This window comes from Leptopilina heterotoma, unplaced genomic scaffold (genome assembly GCF_015476425.1).
Source record: "Leptopilina heterotoma isolate Lh14 unplaced genomic scaffold, ASM1547642v1 Lhet_211, whole genome shotgun sequence".
NCBI lineage: Eukaryota > Metazoa > Arthropoda > Insecta > Hymenoptera > Figitidae > Leptopilina > Leptopilina heterotoma.
The window spans coordinates 716,487-739,615 of NW_025110928.1; the positions used below are offsets into that span (position 1 = coordinate 716,487).

General features: G+C 22.0%; 1 protein-coding gene across 3 annotated transcripts in view; it reads right to left on the bottom strand.

The window, feature by feature from the left end:
• Nucleotides 1-23,129, bottom strand: part of LOC122501551 (inactive dipeptidyl peptidase 10) — a 248,201-nt gene that overhangs the window by 124,436 nt on the left and 100,636 nt on the right. Inside the window, exon 1 of one of the 3 annotated variants that reach the window (XM_043611096.1) lies at nucleotides 17,832-17,992. The exons of the other annotated variants lie outside the window; for them this stretch is intronic. The gene's annotated coding sequence lies outside the window, so the exon portion shown is untranslated. Of the gene's footprint in view, nucleotides 1-17,831; nucleotides 17,993-23,129 lie in introns of those variants that run through there. 3 annotated transcript variants of the gene reach the window in all.

The window sequence follows — 23,129 nt, forward strand, 5'->3', positions numbered from 1 at the left end:
TATAACAATGATAATAATAATTGGTGCAAAATAATTATTTATTTTATATTTTATTTAGAGTAACAAAAAAAATGAAACGGAATAAATAAAATAAGTAAAGAAAAAAAGTAAAATAAACAAAATTTTTGGTAAATATTTTCTTTTAATAAAAAAAAAGTTTGAATTCTCCATGATCCCACAATTAAAAACAAAAAAATTATTTCACAATTTATTGTCATCTTTGACAATAAATTGTGAAATAATTTTTTTGTTTTTAATTGTGAGATCATGGAGAATTTCAACTTTTTTTTTTGAAAGAGGATGAAAAAAAGAAGTTTTTTGCTGATACTCGAAGAGGTTCTTAAATCTGTAACTAGAATCTTCAACCAAAGAACAATAGATACGAAACAGAAGGCAAGAGACATTATTTCCGGATGGTCTCCAAAAGTGGTATTCTCAAAAGCCTCTTACGAGTATATCGTTGAGAGAAACTTTACCGAGAAAAAGCATTTTCTACGAGGAGGCATCATCTCAAGGAACTAAGGGGAAGTGCAAAACTCGAGCGAAGAGGTAGAGAAGTCACATTCAATTACACTCATATATGATACTTGCTCGAATTCATGTCACTAAATACTATATTTTTAGAGATACAAACGAGAGACATTTGTGAAAATTTCATCCTCAGTGTATTTTTTTATTATTATTATTCTTACTATTATTGTTATATAGAAATTATTATAGTAATTTGGAATTTATGATGTAAAACTTTAAACATTATTTTTATTTAGAGTTGCTTTCTGCTTATATTTATGAATAATGATATTTTTAAGTAGTAAAAATCAATTTTAGTCAGACAATATTATTTTGGTTTTACACTGACAGTAATTTTTTATTTTTAAGAGAAAAACTAAAAACTAGACGAAACTTTCGTGTTTTTTTCTAGTTCTATATTTAACGAGAAACAAAATGTGAGAATAAAAATCTATCAAAGTGAAAGTGAAAGTAAAAATGAAGGACAAATAAGTTGAAAGAAGATGACATAATCGACTCTCATGAATTTTTCCTCATTTTCACATAAGTGATAAACTCGCTCTTTAGTCAGGCAACTGTTTATTTTCCCCTTGCGTATCATTATGTTAAAAAAAATGAACAAAATTATTCAGATTTTTTTATGTCGCGACTTTTATTTCAAAACAAGTTCTTAAAAATCTTTTAGTCTTTATATTAGTAGTAAAAGCCAATTTTAGTAAGACATAACTTTTCTCTCCTCTTGCATAATTACGCTGTAAGTAGAGAAAGTAATTTTTAGTCAGACTTCTCATGTTTCTTTTTCTTTTACACAAGTAGATAATCAAATTTCAGTTTCATCGTCAGTAAGGCGAAAGAGTTCTCTTAAAATTTAATTCTAATGGAAAATGTTAGTAACAGCGAGACAAAAATTTAAAACCTTTGTAAATTTAGTACATTATAGTCTCAATAATAAATCTAATTTTTGTATATTTAACACAAATATTATCTATTGTAATTTTTCTTGTCAAGTAGTAAAAGTAAATTTATAGTCAAACCTCTTTAAATTCTTGTGAATTTAACATTAGTTACAGAAGAATAAATCAGAACGACTTTTCAAATTGTTGTAAATTTGACATCAGTAGTAAAAATCAAATCTTTCTTCTGATAAATAACCTTGAAAATTGAAAAAATTCCTCGAAAAGGGGAAACTTGATATATATAGGCAGTTTTTAAACCAATTTAACTAAATATTATGCAGTTTAAAAATGTTTCCAAATGATTTTTCGCCTAATTGAAAAATGGAAAAATAAAAATCTTGCTTAATAAATTGTATACTGATAGCATTCTTTAACTTCTAGTGTTTATTGTTTTGTCATGATATTCAATTATTTTACAAAATTTTAATCAAATTCTTGTCAAAAGTTTTCTAAAATTCAATGATTTTCAATATCTACTATTTCAATAAAATTTTCCAAAAGAATTCCATTATTAAAAAAAATTTAAATAAAATTCTACACATACATTCAATTATTTTCATAAATAATAAAAATTTTTACAGGAATTCAATTATTTATAAATTTTTTTATAAATTTCTTCGCAATAATTCAATTATTTTCATAAATAATAAAAATCATTGCAGAATTTAATTTATTCTTAATGCAATTTTAATCGAATTCCTCGAAAAATGAAATTATTCTTACAAATTTTATTAAAATTCGTCCAAAGAATTTAATGATTTAAAAAATTTGTTGATAACATTTTTTATGAGAATTTAATTTCTAGAAACATGAAATTAATAAATTATTTATTTTTCTATTAAAATAATTGAATTCTCGTAGAATTTACTAATAAAAATGGTTTTAAAAATGAATTTCAGTTAAAATTTTAGATTATAATTAAATATTAAAAGCATTATAACGTGGATTTTTAGAAATAATTAAATTTTGAAAAAGTTTTAAACTAAAATCATTGCAATTCTTAATTTTTCATATTTTTTACAAAAAATTCTGTAGAATTAATTCTTTTTAAAAGATTAATAGGATTTTTATTGAAATTATTTGAAGTTTTTATTTTTCAATATATATTTAATTGCAGAATTTCCGAATAATTCAAATTTTGTAAAATTGAATTGTAAACGAATGAATTTAAAAATTCTCAAAGAACTTTTTTAAAAATTATTAAAAATAATTGATTTATTGAAGAATTTTAGTTAAAAACACTAGAAAAAAATTTAATTTTAGAGAAGTTACAAATTATTGCAGAAATTCAATAATTTTCAAGAATAATAAAATTCTTCTTAAGGATTCAATTATTTTTACTAATAATAAAACTCATCGTAGCGTTTCAATTATTTTTCATACAAATATAATTGAATTCCTTGAAAAAAATGAATTATGTTCATGCAAGTTTTAATAAAATTCGACAAAAGAATTCAATTATTTAAAAATTTGTTACTAAAATTCTTTATGAGAATTGAATATTGAGAAACATAATTGAATGTTTCAATAAATTATTTACATTTGCATTTAAATAATTAAATTCTTGTAGAATTTTCTAATAAAAATTGATTTTCATTTCATAAAAATGAATTTCAGTTAAAATTTAGATTATAATTGAATATTAAAAGCAATATAGCGTGAATTTTTAGAAATAATTGAATTTTGAAATTAATTTTTTTGAAAAAGTTTAATTGAATTTTCTTTTATATTACTTGAAGTTTTTATTTTCTAATATGCATTTAATTAAAGAATTTAGGAATAATTGAATTTTCGTGAAATTGAATATTGTAAACAAATGGATTTGAAAATTGCCAAAGAACTGTTTCGAAAATTATTACAAATAATAAATATAAAGTAAAATTGTAGTTAAAAATTTTTTAAAATAATAATTGAATTGAAATAATGAAAATTAATTTGAAGAAGTATAATATTCTTATAATATAAATTAATGATTTTAATACTTGGTCATCTTTAATTATTATAAAATATGAAGAAATCGATGACTCCGAGTCGAAGACTCGGAGTTATCGATATCTTCATGTTTTATAGTTATAAAAAAATGTAATAAACTAAAATTTCATTCATTGTAAAAAATAACACCAAAATTGATTATTTTAATCTTTTTTGGTGTTAATTTAATCTGCAACACTTTTTAATACCTCACGATTTACTGTGAGTGATTTACAGAAAGTAATAAATAATTTCTATTCAATAAATCTTCGAAAAAATTTTTCTCACAAAACAACATGTATTTATTTATTTATATTTAGCACCGGAGAGACAATAAAAATACGTTGACACTTTCGAGGCAGATAAAGTAATTTTATTTTTTCCTCTCTGATTAAATCGTTACAGTGATCGTTGCCAAACCGGAGAATAGCCAAACTCCTGCAGAGATCTCGTGCGATAAAGGCAAAGTCTCGTGGGTAAAATAAAAAGAGTATAGAAATAAGGGGAATGAGAGAGAAAAGGGGGATGAGTTGGCAAAAGAATTTTCCCTCTTGACATCGTCCAGAAACGGCAAATAAGCACCCATAGCAAAAAAGTACAAAAAAAAAGAAAAAAAAACCTAAAAGCCGACTGCAATAAGAGAGAAAAAAAATTTATTGAGAAGAAAAGTCTTCAGAGTGTGCCTAGCAAATCTCTATTATCGCCTAAAAAACACTGAAGAAGACGCGAGGGAAAAAGAAAATAAAAAAAAAAATTACAAAAAAGTGAAACGTACGCCCCAGAAGGATGCGAGGAGAGTAAAACGTGACTCCTCTCTCGCGGTTTAATTAAAACCATCCTCTCGCTCACTCTCGCTCATGGAAACGTTGGGTTCCTCCCTCTTCCGCTATCAATTTACCCCAACCATCAACATTTCGAAAACGATTCCCTTGAAATTCTGTTTTGAAACTTTAAATATGCGTGAAAGGCGGTTGCATGAGTTTGGATTTTCAAATTAATTTTTTTTTCCTCCCTCTTTTTAAATATGTCGAGGTTTATATTGCAATTCAAGACTTTTAATTGCTGATGATACAAAAATATTTAGATTCAATTATTTTTAATCGGAATTCTATGATATTTCCATCAATAAACCGGTTTTGCTTCACAGTTCTTCTAAAGTTTCTGAAATTGAGACGATAAAATGTATAAAATTGTTACAATGCGACGTTTTGATACCGTTATTGGTCTCAATTTTAGAAAAATTAGAAAAACTGTAAACTTCTAAATTAGTTAAAAATAACTGATTCTGTGTAAATCAGTATTCAATTTTAATGACAGAATTTGAATTCATTAAAAATAATTTATTAGGTATTAGTTGAATTTTATAAGAAGAATTTTATTTTATTTTATTTTTTTTTTTTGAAATAATTGAATTTCTGCAATTATTTGTAATTTCTCTAAAATTGAAATTTTTTAGTGTTTTCAACAAAAATTTAAATTAGAAAATTTTTAAATTCTATTATTTTTAAAATTGCTAATTTTATTTAAAAAAAGGTAGTATAAGAAGTTAGCCGCGCGGATTGTTGATAGTTTTAATTTAAAAATAATTTTCGGCGGTTAATCTATTTTATATCTTTAGAAAGTAGAAATTTAAATTGTACATTAGTGATACAAAAATTGCCGCTGATTCCGAATCTGAAGTCAGATTTTCAAAATTCAATATGGCGGATCGAAGATGGCGGTCATTTTTTTTTAGTTTAACGAAAATTTAGCAAAATAGAAATTCACTTGTTTAAAATTCACTTTAATAATATAATTTCGACTAAATAAATCCTTTCGCTCATTAATAATATTTTGAATTAATGAAAATAAAAATTTGAACTCGCTAGAAAATTTTCATTTATGATAGTTTGCTTTGAAATTCAACATTTCGCAGGATATAGACTTTTGCCTTGGTGTACATAGTTCTTTGAACGAAATCCATTTAGGAATCACTTGTCGTCCTTTTCGCTGACTGAGCTTTTAGGAGAGAATGTACTGTGATGAAAGCCTACACTTGAATACTTCATGAAGCTTTCGGGAGAAGAGCATGGCTTTTCGAATTTCAATCTCCACCTAACTCGAAGGAAAGTGCGTTTCGTCATATATATACGTATATATACAGAGACTCGTCTAGCAGAGGAATATTTCTCTTCAAATTGAGGCAATTTAAAAATAAAAATAAAATTAACCACGTTACTCCACTATTTTTCTATTCTTCTCTATATTTCTCTTCCTTCCAATTATTCTCATTAAAATTATAATTCTTAATTCTTAATTTTTTAATTCTAATTTTTTAAAATTTTTCTCCTAAATATTGAGTTTGAATTTTAGACTTTTATTAATTATAATTTTCAATTTTCAATTGTTTTAACTATTAAGTTTTAACCTTCCGTTGTCAGCACTTATTTTTTGCCACATAGCTGATACACGTTTTTGAATCCCCCTCTCGCATTTATTAATTACAGAATTAAAAAATCAAAGTTAAAAAAAATTAGAATCGAAAATTTTAAAGAATATATATTATTTCTGAAATCGTGAAAAAAAAATTTCTTTATGAAAAAAAAGAGTTGAATTTCATATCGAGGAAATGTAACGATTGTAAAATTTTCATAAAATTGCAAAAGGATATATGGATATAAAAGACAATAAAAGAAAATGCTTCTTCAATATATATGTATATATGTGTATGTATAATATTCAGAAAATGGAGAAGGATGAATTTTCCAGAGTAAAATCTACTACCTCTTAACATGAAAGACGGAAATATAACTCAATAAAATTGTTAGAGGGATATTCAATATGAATATAATGATAATTTGTGGAGAAAATTATATTTCCATTGAATAGATGAGGAATTTTTTCATTTTCTTGCTTCATTTCTTCAAAACTATGAGAATCGATGTTAGATTGATGGTTATTAATCTTGTTTTCGATGCCGTGCCAAACTACATATATATATGCATATCGGCTGATAATATAGGCCTTTAGTCAGCAATTCTCCAAAATCGAGTAATTAATCACCAAAAGCATCATGACACTATATATCCCCGCACGTATTATGCTCGTTTGCCCGTCAACAATGTGACACTTCATTAGATAAATTTTCCTCTTGTTTTAACAAGTTTTGACATTATTCTCTCGAAACATTAAACAAATTAGGTTCGAATATGAAAAAATTGTAGGTACGTTTTTTTTTGTTGTGTTTATTAAATTTCCTTTTTCTTACAAGAATGATTTTTCTGAAAGTGCTACTTTTGAAGTTTGATTTTTTAATTTTTTTTTCAATTATATGGTTTTTTCTATTGAAAGTAATTTATTTCATACTCAAGAGTGAGAATTTAATAAAATATTTTTTCGATTTTTCGAATATGTGCACACGAAGAAAATTTGTTCCTTATATTTTACCGAATTTTTCAATAAAGTTGGGATATAGTAGCATAATCGTAATTTTTAATAATTTCTATATTATTTTTTCGGTAACAATATTTAAAATCTAATGTGATATCTTTATTCCTTAAGAACTAGTACTGTAAAAGTTGAAAAAAAAATTGAAACTGAACGTTTAATGTAAATTAAATAAATACCTCCTTGATGGGCACTAACGTTTCAGGAATAGTTCGGTAAAACTTTCTTGACTTGCCTAAAGTGTTCGTTTTCAGGAATAGTTCGGTAAAACTTCCTTGACTTGCCTAAAGTTTTAGTTTTCTGGATTGAAATACTTTATTTCAAGTGTCCCGCAGTCAAATGAAAGACTTTCACACTAATAGTTGATTTTTCCAACTTATTTAGACTTAATTAATAATCATTTTATTATTATTTAAATTAAAATACAATTATTTAATTATTTTAAACACTTATTAATTGCCAAATATGTAATAAATGCTTTTAAATCAAGTAAAAAGAAAATATAAAATGGCAATAACATACTTATTTTTTTAACATATAATTTATTCATTTTAATTAAATATGAATAATAGTAAGTAAGTAAGCAAATAAACATAAGTAAGTAAGCAAAAAGGAAATAAATAAGTAAGCAATTAAACATATAAGTAAGTATGTAAGTATATATGTAAATAAGTAGGTAAGCAAGTAAGCAAAAAAAAACTTGCTTGCTTACTAGTTTACTTTCTTATTTGCATACTTACTTGCTTACCTACTTATTTGCTTACTTGATTATTTCCTTTTCGCTTTTTAATACCTCACAATTATTATTTAATATTTCAGAAAGATTAATTTTCTATTAATTAATTTAATAATTTCCAACTTGCACTTTTAATATGTATATTTTTAATTTTAAACACAAAAATTTGAAAATAATAAGGATTTTCATAAATTATTGTTTTATTCCATTAAATACAAATTTAAACATTTTTTAATGTAATAATAATAATAATGTAATTTTAATGTAATTTTAATTTTAATTTAATGTATTTAATAATGTAAAAATTTTAAACATTTTTCTTTATAATAATAAAAACATAATTTAAAAATATTTCATAAATTAACCTTGAATATAGTTAGAATTGATTCATGAATATAAATAATTTTTAATTTTGTACAACGATAGTTTATTAATTTGAATCTTTCTCACAAGCGGTGAAACAAAATTGAGATTAATATATAAGGACAGTTGAAACTTTCTGAAGCATTAATGTAAAGCGTGCGATGTGTGTATTAGTGTATGCGTTTAGAATGTACTGTAGGCAGGTGTATCAATTAGTATTTGTTCGTCAACAATTGTAGGGGGTTTAGGTAGTGATTAAAGTAGGTAAATTGAGAGTTACGGCAGTATTAATATAGATCTACTGAAGTAACATTATTTTTTATTTTTGTTCTTCAAATTTTACCGAACTTTCAGTAAATTGCAACTCGTCAGTTTTACCGAAGACTTTATCTTACGTTTTACCGAACTATTCAATAAATATGAATGTAGCGAGCACTTGGCTTACGTTTTACCGAACTGTAACTGAAGCGCTAATACATGTATCGTGAGCTTTATGATTTTTACATTATTTTTCAATGCAATTTCTTTTACAGTCTAGTTCTTGAAAAATTACTGTTTTGACACTTCATCCCAGTTTTACCGAACTAAATTCAGTAAAATTTCATGAATAAATTTTCTCCGTGTGTGAAAGGTGAAAAAGTCAGTAATAGTGTCTTTTTGAATCTGTAAGTACAAAAAAACGTACCTACAAAAATTTAATTTTGTTTTTCCATGATTTTTCCTGGATTTCGAGAGAAAAAATTTGAATTTTTCCTGACCCTAAAGAATATTCTGATTACTGAAAATTATTAGATACTCAAAAAGTTTTCTATTACATTTATTTACGAATTTCTTTAATTGTAAAATTATTCGAAAACATCAATAACTTATTCATTTTTAAATTTAAATAAATATTTAATCGTTATTATTCTTTCATAGAAATTAAAATTTTCAAAAATTTAAAATTGAAACCTTTTTAAAATTCAACAACTTAAAAGAATATTATCATAAAACATGAAGAAATTGATCACTTCGAGTCTTCGACTCGGAATGGTCAATTTCTTCATGTTTTATAATAATAAAAGATGACCGAGTGATAAAATCATTATTTTATATTAGGTATTACAAAAATATAGTTACTGTAACTTCTTCAGAATTATTTTCATCATTTCAATTCAATTATTATTGTATAGAATTTTTAACTAAAATTCATCTTTAAATCAATAATTTTTAATCATTTTTAAAAAAATTCTTTGAGAATTTTCAAATACATTTGTTTACAATCACAATTTTCGAATAATCGAAATTTTGTAAATTAATTGAATTGTAAACAAATGAATTTGAAAATTCTCAAAGAGCTTTTTCAAAAATGATTAAAAATTATTGATTTAAAGATGAATTTTTGTTAAAAATTCTATACAATAATAATTGAATTGAAATGATGAAAATAATTTTGAAAAAATTACAGGAGCTATATTTTTATACCTAATATAAAATAATGATTTTATCACTCGGTCATAGTAAAATTCTACTAGGCAATTAGTAAAGCTCTATACTATTAAGTAGTAAAATTTCACTATTTCTTAGTAAAATTATTACTAAATCATTTGGTGGACGACTTTTCGTCATTTCATTAGTAACTTTCTACTAATTCAGATTTAGAGAGCAAATAATTTTAAAAAAATTCAATTAAACTTTTTCAAAAAAATTAATTTTTGCAGAATTGTTAATTAAAAGTATGAAAAATTCAAATTTTTAGTAGAAAATTCTACGAGAATACAATTATTTAAATACAAAAATAAATAATTTTTTGAATAATTGAATGTTTCTTAAAATTGAATTCTTATAAAACGATTGGACTCTACTAAAACTTTGCCCGTTTATAAATAAATAAATAATTTTACCAACAAATTTTTAAATAATTGAATTCTTTCGACGAATCTTAATAAAAAAATTTAAGACTAATTTCATTTTTCGAGGAATTCGATTAAAATTGTATTAAAAATAATTGAAATTCTGCAATGATTTTTATTATTTATAAAAATAATTGAATCTCTGTAAAAAAAATTGCCATTTATGAAAATAATTGAATTCATGTGAAATTTTTAATATTTACGAAAATAATTAAATATTAGGATAGAATTCTATTAAAATTTTTTAAAAATAATTTAATTTTTTTGAAAAATTTTATGAACATAGTAGATATATTGAAAATCATTGACTTGAGGAAAATTTTTGAAAATCATTGAAATTTTTCCAGGAATTTTATTAAAATCTTTGAAAGTAGGTAATTGAATTTTTGAGAAGAATTATATTATTTATAAACAAAATTGAAATTTCCCACGAGATTCCATGGAAATTTTGCAAGTTTTTCTTTAATAAAAAAAACTGCAATTTGATGAAAAAAAACCAAATTTAATAATCGCCACGAAAAATTGTTTAAAAAAATTGTCAAAACCAGCGTCGTTTTTCAAGAAACAAATTTTTTTTGAATCGGAAATAAATTCTAAAAAAGTTCTGAGCACCTCTGGGTTTCGGATTTTTATTAGAGTCTAATCATAATAGAAATGTTCAAATATTATTAAAATAAAAAACTTGCAGAATTTCCATGAAAATGATTAAATTTTTGAAAGTAATTAAATTTCGGAGAAGAATTTTATTATTTATAAACAAAATTGAAATTTTGACTAGAATTTAAAAAAATTTTTGAATATAATTGAATTTTTGCGAAGAATTTTATTACTTTTAAAAATTATTGAATTTTTGCAATCATTTGTAACTTCTCAAAAATTCAATTTTTTAAAATGTTTTTAACTAAAATTCTTCTATAAATCCATTATTTAATAATAAATTAAATATAAATTAAAAAAATTTATCTAATTTTAGAAGAATTTGAATTGTTAAAGTTTTTCAAAACTCTAAGTTCTTTAAAATTTCTAATTAAATTCATTAAAAATTATTCATTAAATAATTTATAAGAAATAATTTTATTTATTATATTTTATGAATCACTCATATATTGGTTTTTGGGTTCGCTTTTTACGAATCTGTAGTCAGATTTTCAAAATCCAATATGGCGGATCCAAGATGGTGGACTTTTGCTAAACATTGTAAACTGATTGATTCAAAATTAAAAAAGTGATGTACTATTAAAAATAAAAATTTTACTTGTCTCTGAATATGTAAAAAGAGACAAAAAATGTATAAAAATAAATATATTTATTAACGAAATAAAAATTATATAGAGGTATTTAAAAAATAAAAATTTGACAAAGTATTTTTTTTGTTTTTGTTTTTTTTTTAATCCTGAAACTGAAACTATAAAGCGTTTTATGACAACTCGTGGAAAAATTAGATGAGAAATTATTTAATAGCACTTTTGTGACTATGTACTTAAGAATTTTTAAGTGTTCATATGCAGCACTGAAAGTAAAAAAGCTTTCATTTCAACTGTAGTGACTCTGTGACATTATCAACATGGGGTCTCTCACTCCTCAAGTTTTAAGAGTTTTCAGTTCGTTAGAAAACTTCCCCCTGAAAATACTCAATTATAGTCGAGTGCTGAGAAATTAGCGGATTTGTTAGCTTCTTTTTTCTGCTTCCTCTTTTTTTTCCTTGTACTCGTGTTTGATCATAAAAAAAACACAGAAGGAAAAAACGTCGGCAATTTTACAGTGTCAACACTAATTTTTTTTACCAAGTTTAATGAACTTTTGATTAATTAATACCAATAAAAATCAATTAATGATATTTATTTTATTTTTTTAATTGTATTTAATTAATTTATTATCTACTCGTTATTATAAAATTTTTGTTAATTAAATATTTTGAATTTGACGAAAATTACTATTTTTATGCTAGTATATTAAATTACTATTTATATTAATAAACTAAAAGTTGATAAATATTATTTAACATAAAAAATATATTTTTTATTAAATATGATAAACGATTTGCAGAAATAAAATATTTCCTAATTGTTTTAATTTTTATTTTAACTCTAAAAAGCTACAATATTAAAATAACAATTTTATTAATAAATATATATAAAATAGATATAAGATTAAAATATTTTATTGACAAATAAAACATTATTGAATAATTGTTAATTATTGTAAACAATTATTACATAAATAAAATATTTCCTATTTATTATAATTTTTATTTTAACTCTTGAAGGGTGTAATATTGAAATAGAACAATGCAGTAAAAGATTATGGGGTATATGGGTTAGACGGACATAAAAGTGAAATGATAAGAAATACATACACCGCTGGTCAAGTGAGAACAAAAGATATAAATTTAGAGAGAATGACTGCATGAAAAAGTCGTTCTACACTACGTTCATTCCTTGACTCTCCACTGTGGTATAAAGTTTTACGAGAAGTTTAAGAGAAATCCCCTTTGCGAAATAGCTGTCTCGGAAAAGCGTTTTTAAAATTTTTATTTTAACAAAAAAAAAACATTTTCACCTTGTTCGACAATTTTTTTTACCCTCTGTAATTCTTCTTCGTCTTGAAAAATAAAAGTTTAACTCGAAAATCACACAATTGACCTCAATTTTTTCAAATAATTTATTAATGTCACAGGCTGATTAATTTGACCGTAATTGCAATTACATGTTCTTGAGAATTATAAAAGATGCTAGATAGAGTTAATTTGACATTATAAGTTGAAATGAAACATAAAATTAAAATTCTTTATTTTCATTTTATTACATTTTAGTAAACGTACGAAAGTGGAGAAAAAATTTATGCATTAAGAAATTAATGAATTTAATTATGAAAATTGTTTAAAATATATAAATATTTTAAATAACCTTTAAATACTTAAATAAATAAATTTTATTTTTTATTATGCTTTTGAATATAAAAAAAAATTTTAAATACTGATAAAAAATAAAATAGAATATTTTATAGGTAAATACAGTGAAAAATTTACCACAATTTCCATAATGCGAATTTCAGCCACATACACACATGTAAGTAGCATGTACAACACAAAATATTACTGGCATTTTTTTCCTCTTTATGTTCAAAACATTTTTTAAATTTTCGGCAAAATTCTTTGCGATTTTAAAAAATATCGATAGGAAAACTTTTAATTAATAAATTATCTATTTATTGTTGCTGTATAATAATAATTAAATATAAATATGTAATAATATTAATTAAATATAGGAGAAAAATTATTTAATTTTCCTTAGTTATTTCTTTTTTTATTTTCTTCAATTTAAATTTTCTCTTCTTTTTAATTAATTTACTATTTTTTTTTTGGTAATTTACTTGTATTGTATTTGTAATTTACTTATTTGTCCATAATACTAGAAACGATTATTTTTATTAATATGTTAATAATATTTAATAATTAATTTATTAGCTTTTAATATTATTATTTGCTTTTTATTTTGTTTATTAGATTTTTTAATTTAATATCTTTCTTAAAAATTTAATAATTGAAAAAAGCATTAAATTGCATTAAATTGTTTATTGTTTTTATTCACTTACACTTTTACTCTCACCAAAATATAAATATAATTTTTTTTTCATTTACACTCTCACTTTCACTTGCATCAAAATAAATATTAATTTTTTTCATTTTCACTCTCACCCCTCTTTTACCAAAACAGAAAATAATTTTTTTTCACATACACTCTCACTATCATTTTCATGAAAACTTATCAAGAAAATATTTTAAATATTCCTTAAAATTATTTTTATAGTAATTTTTTGTGAGGAACTCAATAGTCATACAATAAAGTGTCTCGAAAAAATATTTTTTAATACTTTTCAATTTTTATTTTTCCTAAAAATTGGTAGATTTTGAAATCTATGAGTGATTTTGTAGAAAATTTGTTTTTGTATCTGCAAAAGAATTGGTGAATACAAAATTTATATTTTATTATTTTCGAAAATTATGTTTAGGTTGAGAATACTATTGCTATTTAATTATTTTACTTGAAAATAGTATACAAAAATTATGATTGCAAATTATTTAGCAAAATTATTCATTTGGTAAACTTTTTGGGGATACAAAAATATTTTTTCTGCAAAATTATAGATTTCGAAATCTATATCAATTTTTAGGGAAACTAACAATTCAAAAGGAGTCAAAATATTTTCAGAACAATTTTATTTTATTGCCACTGTTTGCTGTTAAGTTGCAGTAAAAGTGAAACTTTTAGTGAAAGTAGTTAATTTTCGTTTTGTTGAAAGTAAAAGTGGGAATAAAAATGTAAGTAAAAAAATTTAATTCAATTTTTATAAAAATGAGAGTGAGAGTGTTAGTGAAAAAAAATTTATTTTAATTTAAATGAAAGCGAAAGTGTAAGTAAAAAAAAAAAGTTTTGGTTTGGTAAAAGTGAAAGTGGGAGTAACAGTGTAAATGAAAATAAAATTTTATTTTTGGTAAAATGTAAGTTCATAATTATAATTGAAAATTTGATTAATTCAATTTTATAAAAATGTATTGATACTATTTGAATTTTTGCAAAGAATAATTCTACTATTTATAAAAGTAATTGAATCTTTCCAAAGAATGTTATTATTTATGAAAATAATTAAATGTTTGCGTAGAATTTTATTAAAATTTTTGAAAATAATTGAGTTATGGAGAACAATTTAATTATTTATAAAGATAATTGAAATTTTGAGAATTTAAAAAAAAATTTTAAACATAATTAAATTTCTGCGAAGAATTTTATTACTTTTGAAAATAATTGAATATTGTTTTTTAGAATTTTATGTAAATGTATAAAAATAATTGAATTCTTGTGCAGAATATTTTTTTAAAATAATATTCAAAAGAATTTTGCTATTTTTGGAAATAGTTGAATTGAAAATAAAATTCTTTAAAAGAATTTAATTATTTTTAGTAAAGAAATTTCAATTATTTCAATAATTTTCCATTATTTTTTTATAAAAATTCAATTGTCTTGAAACAACAGAGTTGAAAAATTTCAAAAATCTTATTTTTCAGAGTTTAAAAAAAAGTTTGCGAAAATTCAATTTTATTACAAAATTTTCAGTGTGTATATTTTTTTAAATTAACTGATACAATTTTTAATTATTAATCTTCGCACTAATAAACATGAATACATTAGAATGTGACTCTTTATAAAATTCAATTATTCATCGATTATTGCATGAAAAATTTAAAATACTTTGAGAAAATTCGATTTGTTAAAAAGATTTTAATGAAATTCTTGAACAAATTTAATTATTTTCAGTTGAATTTTACAAAATTTCTATTAATTATATAATTTTTTTTAAAAATTATTTACATACTATATTTGAATCAGTGACTGATTTGTTACTGTAAAATTAATTATTTTTAATTAATTCAAGTTTAGAGAACAGTATAAATATCTTTAAAAATTGAAATAAAAAGCGATTTTTTTAAACACAAATTAAAATAATAAAGTTTTCTTTAAATTGGTGAAAAAATTTTCGGTTTGGCATTAAGTTCCTGGCTTATTCCCGGTTTTTCCCGGTTAGTAGACACCCACGAAATTATTTCTTAATTTAGAATTTTAAAATTTTGTTAGATTTTTATTTTGTTTTATTAAGTTGTTTAATTTTTTTTAATTCGTAATTTTTTTATTTGTATAAAATAATCTATAATTAAAAGAATTATTAATTTGAATTTTTTTCATAGTTTTAAATTCAATTTTCAATAATTATTAATTTATTATTAACTATATTAATTAAAATTTGGAAATTATGAAAATAAAAATTGCTTTTCAAAAGAAATTAAAAATTTTACTAATATAGTAATTTAGAGTTTCAAAATTCATAAATTTTTAAATTTAGAAAATTTAGAAACAAAAAACCAATTTAAAACGTTAATGAATGAATTAATACAGTTTTTAGAGTATTCACTCTCGAGAGTGATAGAAATAGCCTCTTGGGGAGTTTATTTATTTTTTTTTTTAAATATACACTCCAAGTGTAAAGTGCTACATCTATAAAGATACTTACGAGTGGGCAAAAATATTGAGAAAATCTCATCGTGTCTGCCAAGAGGGCTATCGTTAATATTATGTAGCGTGGAAAATTCACTGTATAGTAAAAATAGCGTGTTGTTGCAGTGAACACATATAGACACCTGTTCTGAGAAATAAAAACGTCGGGAGTCTCGCCAATAAAGCTGGTTGACGCGCACCACACGATGATGGTAAACGGCAAAACGAGTATCGGAGATTGTTCGATTTTGATATCATTCATAAGTCTATTCATTTTGTTTTTTTTTCTCCTGCCTCATTCCACTTTTTTTTCCACTTCATTTCTCCCTTTGTTTTCGATTGCGCTCGCGCGCACACGAAAAAAAAAATTCATAATCTTTCTGTTACTGAAAAATTCTCCATGCATTTTCAATTTATATAATTCAAATGTTCCCCGCGTCTATTTAATGTCGAATACATTTTTTCGATTGCAATTTTTTTTTCTTTTTTCATTTGAAAAAAATAAAAGGAGACGATTTCAATTTATTTAATTTTTGTTTTGATCTTCAATTAAATTCATTCATATAAATTCTTCAATTAGATAGATAATTATTTATTTTCTTTTTTATTTCTTTATTTATGTGTCAGTATTTATTTATTTATTTATATTTCATTTATTTATATTCTTTCAGTTTCCTTGCTGTTGCTATTATTTTGTTTATATATTAAAATTTTTATTTACCAGATGATTTTAATTTTTCAATTTATCCAATTTTTTTTTATATTATACATAAAATGTATGTTATTTAACTTAATGTATTTAAAATAATTTGTTTATTAAATTTCTTTTTTTTCTCTTCAATTTTTTTTTCTTTTCATTACCCGCTAATTGGAAAGAATAATTTTAGAGTGCAGTGACAGTGACAGATATTATTCAGACTTTGCTCTTTTCGTGCTGTGTAGTAATCGAGTTTAAACAGGCGCAAACGAAACACATTTTCACTCCTCCCATCTTTTCCATCCTTTAACTTTATCTCTTTGTATCTCAACTTAAACAACTTAGGAAAACTTTCATTAACTCCCTACACCTTATAGCAAATGTTACTCAAACTACATTTAAATTCTAAAATACTTGCACTTAAACTTGCATTTCTTGTTCGATTTTTCACTTTCATGGGGTATTTTGACATTTCATTAATTTAAACAATTTGTGAAAATTTAACAATTTTCTTCAAATCAATAAAAATAGTATTCAAAATTTGTATTAGTTTTCACTATTTATTTAATTACTTATTTTATTAGTTATTATGTTATTTATTTTATTCTTTATATTTTTGATTATTTATTCTACTACTTATTTTATGTTTTATATTATTGTTATCTATAAATTATTGTTAATTTATAAATAATAAATATATTGTTATCTAACAGTAACAATTATATTGTATTTATATTATATTTACGTTATTTATTATTTACAACAAAAATTCGATATCTTTTTATTTTATTTATTAGTCATTATTAAATTTATTATTTTATTTTTTAATCCTAGTTAAAAATTCAATAAAAATGTTTTAAACTGTGACTTCGTCATGGTTCAAATGCCCTTAAAAGAAAATACTGAATATTAGAACAGAAAAATAATTGACTAAAGTAATTACAAATAAATAATGAATGAAAATTAAATAAATAAAAAACAAAAAATAGAAAATAAATAATTAATATTATAATATAATATAATATAATAATTAATATTTAATAAGTAATAAATGGTAAATAGTAAATAATAAATAATAAGTACTGAAAATAAAATAATAAATAATAAGTACAAAAAAATTAAATAATAAATACTAAAAATTAAATAATAAACAATAGAAATAAATTAATAAAATAAGTAGAATAACAACTACAAATAGAATTTGATAAATTGTTTAATAATAATACATACTCTTTAAATCTTGATAACAAATGATGTTTTCTGTCAAAATAATTAATAACCGAAAATTTCTAATTTTAAATTAGCATTGTAATTATATTTTGTAACTTTTTTTATTGAAATCCGAAATAGTCGCACAGAGACTAGTCGATGAGTGGAATGAAACACGTTGGTTTCGGATATACAACTGAATAAACACTGAGTTTTCTTTTACTGTCTACCTTCTATTCACAGAGTCCTCTTGTGGTTTAGATATCATTCTCAAAGCAGAATTGTTGAGAATTACAAAGAAACAGACACATAAACTATATATATATTTATGTAAAATAGGAATTTACGTCATTTGCAATTCCATTACAGTACCTATGTATGGTATTTGAATGTTCTATTGAAATTTAAAGAAAGAGAAAAAAAACAATAATCTAAAATTAAGAATTCATTTTCGCCTCTCACTCTACGAGAATTTCATTGTTTTGTCCATTAATTTTTTTGTTCATTAACATTTTGTTAAAAATATTATTTGCAATTTCATAAAATTTTATGAATTTATAATTATTTTTATTTTATAATTAATTCAAAATTGTAATGACAAATAGAAATCATCAGAATTTTTTTTCAATTCTTTTCATTAAAAGACTGAAATTTTGTTAAATATTATGTTTTGTCAAATTGGAATTATGCTGATTTTTGTTCTTTACTTCTAAACAAAATTAGAAAATTGTTAAACAACTGTAATTGAGAAATAGAAAATTTATTTATTTTCTATTATTTTTGTTTATGAATCACAATTTTTTTAACAAAATTATTATTTTGTTTTAGAAAAAGAAGAAAAATATTTGCACAATTTCTATTTTTAATCTTATTTTTGGAACAGGATTTTCCATAGGAATTAAGATATTCAAAAATTTCAAATTAAAACTTTTTTGAAATTAAACAACTTTAAAAATATTGTTATTAAACATATTATTTTCTAGAATTTAAAATTATTTTTTATGGAAATAATAATTGAATTCCTTAAAAAAATTTTATTATTTATGAAAATAAGTGAATTCCTGCGGGGAAATTTTTATTATTTTTGAAAATAATTAAATGTTTACATACAATTTTATTAAAATTTTTTTTAAATAATTGAATTAGTTTTTAGAAATTTTATTACAATCTTAGATATTGAAAATAATTAAAATTATAAATTTTTTTGAAAATAATTGAATTTAGGACAAGAATTTTTTTGACTTTTATGAAAATAATTGAACTTTGGAGAAGAATTTGGTTATTTATAAAAATAATTGGCATTTTTACGAGAATTTTTTTTCAAATTTTGAACATAATTGAGTTTTATAAGGAGAAATTTACCTTTTTTTTCGAAGATAATTGAATTTCTGCAATTATTTGTAATTTTTCTAAAATTGAATTTTTTTTAGTGTTTTCAGCAAAAATTTAAATTAGAAATTTTTTAAATTTTATAATTTTTAAAATTGATAATTTTTTTTTTAAAAAAGTCAATTTATATGGGAAAATATTTTGGATAAAAATAATAAATGAAATATAAATATTAAAATAATACTAGAATCAAAGAATATAATAAATAAAAAATATAAAAGAAAGTAAATGATAAAATTAATAATAATAATTTGAAAAAAGAAAAAGGTAACTAGTGAAAAAAAACAAATTTTGGACAATAGAAAATTTTGTATTGTGGAAGTTTCTGAAAAAAAGGGAAAAATAAAAAATTTTTGAAGGGAAAATAAAAAATAGGAGCAAAATTTTTTTTGAAATCTACATGACCGAATGTATTTGGACAATTTAAATACAATCAACTCGAACGTTAAAGATTTGTTTAACAAAAATTTAGATAGGTTTACAACTAAATTTTCAATTTTGATCAATTTGACTTAGGTGCAAAAAATATTTTTTTCTTTTTGTTTTTCTCATATAAATAAATAGTCTAAATCTTGAGACATTATTTCCGCTCTATTTTCTCAACCAATAATTTAAATAATACTAAAAAAAAAATTTTTTAAATGAAATAGAAAGTAAAAAAGGAGAAAAAGAAGAAAGAGAAAGAAAAAGAAAAAAAAGAAATTATAATAGTTTAAATAAATTCATAATAAAATTAAAATAAAATAGAAATAATATAAAAATTTAAGAATAGAATAAAAATAAATAGTCGTTTGCTTTGTTATAATTATTTTTTCAAATCTACAAAAAGAAATTGATTTTTTTCCTATCTAAGAAAGAAGTGATTCTATAGAATTTTGTGATTGTTTGCTGAGGGAATTCTTTTTTCTTCGTTCTTTTTTTTTGACATTACAGAATGTTTGCGAAAGTTTTACGCCAGTGGAATAGAAAAAGGTGAGAGTACATAAACGATGAGTAGGGAGAGACATCCCGGAAGTAAGGAGAGTATAGAAATACGCGATAGTATTTCTGGTCCACGCGGGCCAATGGTTTTTTTTTTTTCATTTTTCGTCTTTTTTTTTTATCTTTTTAGACAACGTTGTGGATGTCCACGACACGTGACATGGAATACGAAAATAGAATACCAGTTTTCTACACAAATTCTGCGTTTCACTTTAGTTTCTCTCCATTTTCAAAGGTATATAAATCTTCATATATAGTGATAATAGTATTTTATTTTTACGGAAATCAATAAATTTTTCCAAATGCCCACCAGAGGGATATTCCATTATATTTCAATAGCAAAATCGATGTGACTCGTTTCTAGAAAACTTTTATTGCATTTTCTATAATATTTCTAAAAGTTTTGAAAGTAAATTTTTATTTTATTTATTAACTAATCTTTATTTTAGTTTTTATAAAAGTGTAATTGTATTTCTAAAAAAAAAATTCTTAATATTGGAATAGAAAAATAGTAGAACACAGAATGTAGAAATAAATAAATAAAAAAATAGAATATAAAATTGTAATAATAAATTAAATTTTGTAAATCAAATAACAATTATTCACCATTTTAGCATTCATCAGTCGATCTAATTAAATAATTAACTTATATTTTTTTCTGTACGTAGGTATACGTGACAAAATATTCTACTTATGTGAATTGTTTTGTTTTCTGTGCAATTTTTTATTAACAAAAAAATAAAAATTAATTATTTTCAGTAGTTTTTTTTTACTTTTTGAATGACTCGCTATTTTTAAGAAAATATAAATAGTACTGAAATTACTAGTGTATCAATTATGACTGTCAAATAGATTTATATCCTTTAAATTATAAAATTCAAAATTAGCAGAGCCATTGAAATTAATTAAAATTCATGAGAGTCAAATGATAGCATTTGATGGTTAATTTTGCACTGACACAACGCTTAATTTTCACAACCAAAACAAATAGGTTTATAATTTTACAGTAAAGTGAGTTTCATCGTTAACAACTTTATTAACGGTTTATTAACAACTCTATTAATATAAAATATTTTTTCGATTATGCTTTTGGTAAAATTTCAATGACTTTACTGATTTTGTATCATTTTTTCTCTTTATCAAAGGAATACAAATTATATTGTGTAGAAAGTAGAAATATTTTTATTTTTTTAATTAAGATACACTTTATTTCTATGCTACGTTGATAAAAAGGAAAAATTAATTAAAAAATTAGAAAATTTTTTTTTACAATATAAAATTTATATATAGTGACTAAAGAAAATATTCTTTATTAAAAGAAATATTTTTCTCGTAGATTGAAAATACTCTTTCAATGTATTATATATGAGAAGAGTCTTTTTCAATGCTAGATGAATATTTTCAATCTGCGAGGAAAATACTCGGCAATGAAGAGAATTTTTCTTCTTTCATTTGTACTAATATTTTTTATTTAATATTTTTTTTCAAAAAGAAATGCTTTTTCTTTCATTATGAGGATAATTTTTGCAAAAGGAAGACACTTGTTTTCATTATAAGATTTTTTTTTAAATATTAATAGTAATTAAAAATAAATTGTTTTAAACGTAATTGTAAATAAATTCGATCAAAAGTAAATGATGTTTACAATTTGAGAAAAATATGTTTTTTTTCATTTTGTTATGTTATATTTATATATTACAATTATAAATGAAATCTAATAAAACTAATAGTATTATAAATCCTTTGAATAGAAATTGTAAATGAATTCCGTTGAAATTAATTATAAATACCACGTATCAGTGATATGAAAAAGTTTTGCGCCAGACAGGATTTTAATAAACTTCAGTATTAAAAATGAAAGTATCAAGAATGAAAATAAAAAAAATTTTTAAAAATGTTACTGACTAATGTTGAAAAATATTTGAGGTTAGAATAAAATGCACAAGACTTAGATGATAAGAATACAAGTAGTAAAATGTTTTAAGTCCAGTCAGAACTTTATTAGACTTTTGTAATTAAAATGCCAGTAGTAAAAATAAGTTTGAGTCAGACAGAATAATTATTATTATTTTGTTTTAGCAAACTTTATTTTTACTACTAGTCACTATAATTTTTAGAAATTTAAACAACTTGCCAGACTAAAACTTATTTTTACTACTATTCTTTTAGTCAAAAATGAAAAAAGTAGTAAAAAACGTTTTGGGCCAGACACAATTTTATGAAACTTTTGTAATTGAAATACCAGTAGTGAAAATAAGTTTAAGTCAGACAAAATGAGTAAAAATTCTTCTAAATAGTATGCAATTTTGTGATTAGTATTAAAAAAAAAATGTTTTTTTTTCGCGGACAAAATGTATTGAATTTACAAAAATTTTGACAATTAGTAGTAAATATAAGTTCACAGTTTTCTTAAAAGTATCAAATTGATGATACTAAAGTGAATTAAATTGATTGATTTCTGAAGAATTTTTATAGTAAGTAGTAAAAGCAAAGTTTTGGTAACACAGAACATTTTATAAATTTTTTTGATTAAAATTAATATATGTAAATATATATTTGCGTAGATAAAATGATTTCAATTCTAAAAATTTTGTTAGTAATAAACGTTTTGTCTAACACAACTGTATTAATTATTTTTAATTAAAACTCTAATAGTAAAAATAATTTTCAGTCTGACAGAATTACTTAAATTTCTTATAATTATACTTATCAGTAGTAAAAATAAATTTTAGTCAGACAGAATGATATAAATTCCTAGAAATGTTGCTAATTAGTTGTAAAAATTAGATATTGACAGACTGAATGTTTTAGAGTGAAAATTAATAATTATTAATGTAATAAATTTTTATCCTTTATTCAAAATTTCTTTTTTAAATTGCACTTAAATTTCTAATTTTAATTTTGTAAAATTAGTTTTTGACTAATTTTAGTCCAATATTGAAAAATTAG